The sequence below is a fragment of the Enoplosus armatus genome, chromosome 9 (genome assembly GCF_043641665.1).
Source record: "Enoplosus armatus isolate fEnoArm2 chromosome 9, fEnoArm2.hap1, whole genome shotgun sequence".
Taxonomy (NCBI): Eukaryota; Metazoa; Chordata; class Actinopteri; order Centrarchiformes; family Enoplosidae; genus Enoplosus; species Enoplosus armatus.
Window position 1 is genome coordinate 15,220,109 of NC_092188.1, and position 3,373 is coordinate 15,223,481.

Here is a 3,373-nt window from a genome sequence, read left to right on the forward strand (position 1 = left end):
TCTATTCAAGGTGAACATATATTCAGGAAATCTTTATTGCCAAACGATAGATTTAACACACACTGTGTGTCACAGAAAACTGCCTCCAAGTGAGTTATTCAGTGGACATCTGATTGGTTTTTCTCAGTGTGCTTTGATGTTGTAAGCAGTGAAATGCATGATTCCTGTAAGTCTGTGCTTATGTAGAATTAGCTTCTAATCCAAAGCGCTTCTTCGGTCTGTTGACTTGTGGGACGGAGTTATCTGACAAATCATTTAAGAAGTAAAGTAAATAAATAAATGGTAAATGATCTCACTCATATAGCGCCTTTCAACCTTCATGGTTCCCAAAGCGCTTTATAGCTAAGTCTCATTCACCCATTCACTCACACATTCACACACCAATGGCGACCGAGCTGCCATGCAAGGTGCTGGTCTCCATCAGGAGCAACTTAGGGTTCAGTGTCTTGCTCAAGGACACTTCGACATGATGGGGATCGAACCCCCAACCCGCTCTAGCCAGCGTTACCTCCCGTGCGACAGTGCTAACCACTGCACCACCATGCCGCCCAAGTAGATTTGAGCCTTCAAAAGTCTTTGTTTCTACTTTCTGCGCCGCCCTCCTATTTCCAGGAGAAACGGAACAGAACAAAACTTCCTCAACTATACAAATAAGAAGTTTATAAAAATGTTATAGAATATTTTAGAGCTACTCAGACATTGATGATGTTCTCTGGTTGACTCTGCTAAATATTCATGACATTTTGTCTTAAGTTGCTGATCTCAAAACAGTCCACTCATGCTGTTGGATGACGCCATACAATACCTTTTCTTTTATGGATTTTTCCACACAGCCATTCAGCAGGTACCATGACAACACTGACTGTTTAACAATAAGCCTGAAAGCATTTGCCTTAAGACTTTGTTTCGCTGCTAGTCACAGTTGGTGGTCATCTGACCTCTTGTTCTGTTCCCATCTCTCTCTGTTCCCTGACTTTGTGTATTCAACGTGCTCGTTGTACCAGGTGATCACGCGTCAGTTCTATTGACAATCAGTGTTTTATGGACACCACCTCTAAATAGCACAACGCTGTTTTGTTTTGTTTTTTTAAGACAATGGTCTGACAGAATGTATTTCGCCGTCATCTTCTACTTTGTGCTGTTGATATTGTCAGTTTTATACTTCACTTGTTTAATTAAAGGGATTATTTGCTTTGTGTTCAGCTCATGGGGCCGGAGTGAGTGGCCCACACCCTTTCAGCAGGTACAGCTGTGTGTTTAGTTTCTCCGCTATCAGAGATTGAATGTTGGGTTTGACGACAATATATAAGCTCACAGTACCACAGACGAAGCAGCTAAAGCTCATTCTGATGTTCTGATGTATTAAACAGTTGATTAAGTGCTTAATAAACAAATTGATTCTACTCTGCGCTTGTGGTCTCCTCTTCAGGACTGTTGGAAAAATAATTGACATGAGTTAGGTTCACATTTTGGCTTTTGGGTCTGATTTAGTGCTAGTTTTGTCCATAAGTGTGCATGTTTTTATTTAATTTATGATAATAATATAGAAAAAATATGAACAGAAATATAACTGCAGACATGAAGAATGATAGACTTTCTTTACTGTAATTTTTAGTGTGAAGTAGAATAAAACAAGCTGTCTTCTGGTAGGCCTGTCCTCGTTACATAGAGCTCCATCATCTTTTTCATTTGGCACATTGAGTAAGTCACCTTTAACTCCAGAGGCTGATAATAAAAAAAAGTTTCCTCCTCATTCTTTCTCCCTTTATCTCAAGGTTACAGTAACAAGCAGCTTAATCTGTGAACACCTTGTCTGGTTTTCCTCTCTTTTCAGTTTGGCTTAAAGTACAATGTGCGTATGGCAAACCATTTTAACATTTAATAGCTACATGGGTTATATATTATAGATATCTGTAATTCAAATCTTCCTAGTCAAAATGAACATTTCAGAATCAACAATGACATTCTTCCTAAATAATCCTTCAAAACACATCTGAAAAGAGAACATTTTGGTCGAGCCATACATAACCTGTGATGAGGGGTCACAAGTAGACGTTGCCTCATTTTAAGAGACCACAAGCCAAAAAGGTCGAGAACCACTCTCCTAAAACATTATGATGAAAATATTCATGGTAAATCTGAGATGAGAGATGACGTCTGCATGTTGTCACTGATCACAAGCTCAACACATGATGGCCTACTCTGAAAATGTCCTGCCTGGTTTTCCTCCATACTTGCCAAAGTAAAATGCGACACCTGTCTCTCTTTTTTAGAAGCACTACCAATAAGCTACCAGCAGGGGGTACTGCTATACTGCAGCACACAGTCTTTTGTTTTTCCAGATTTTAAACATGAGTACCTCCATATCACAGCCAGTAGTGTCTTCTTTAGTGGACAATTTTATGGATTTCAGCAAGGGACAATAGATTTGAGCATCTTGCTCAGCTCTGGTCTGCGTGTGACTACAATCCACAGATCTGCTCTCCAGTAGCAGAAGTTGCTGATTTTTGTTGATGTGTGGTCATAGGTCATAGTTACTTACTGCATAGCTGGATGACCCTCTTAACTGTCTGATCCCTCTAAAAAATAAATCTGAGTGTCTGAGTTTGCAACAAAAATTTGAGAAATATTAAATTGACTGCTGCATATTGCCCCTGATCTGATATAGCAGGTAGACCACTTAATCATGATTTAGGTGCAAATAATTAATTAATGTTGTCCTACACTGCACAGTTTTGTCATTTTGTAGTGACGCTTGTAGCGTTCACAGTGGCTATACAAGCATCCGGGTCCCCTTCTCGCTCTCTCTTTTCCATCCTTTTATCCTCCAGGAAGCCTGACAGATACAGTAACTAGAACAGGCCTTATCAGATGAGACCATCGGCACCTTTCCTCCACCTATCCGTCCATTTGTTCATCCGTCCTTGTATTCACACATCCATTGATTAGCTCAGCAACCAACCGTCACGTTGCCTCCGTCCATTCATCTATCTGTCTGCGTGCGTTTCAGCTCGGTATACAGAGCGATACATATATACATACATACATACAGGAAGTTAGAAACTGTTGCACACAGGCACACACACACATACACAGAAACCTGTGAGCGACAGCTTGCTGGACATTTTTGTTTGAAAGAGAGATGAGGGTATAACGTTTAAAACCACCAGTGATTCAACTGAAGAAGAAGAGCAAAGCAGCAAACAATACTTCTACATACTGACTGTATAAGTGTCTAATTTCAAATTCAATTATTCAAAGTTGTGTTAGAACAAATGTGTGACAAACAGTAATGATGTTTTTGGAGGAATGGTGAGCATTTTTATCAGCCAATTTTGTTCTGTTCATGGCCCCTTAGAGAGTAATGTGTTGA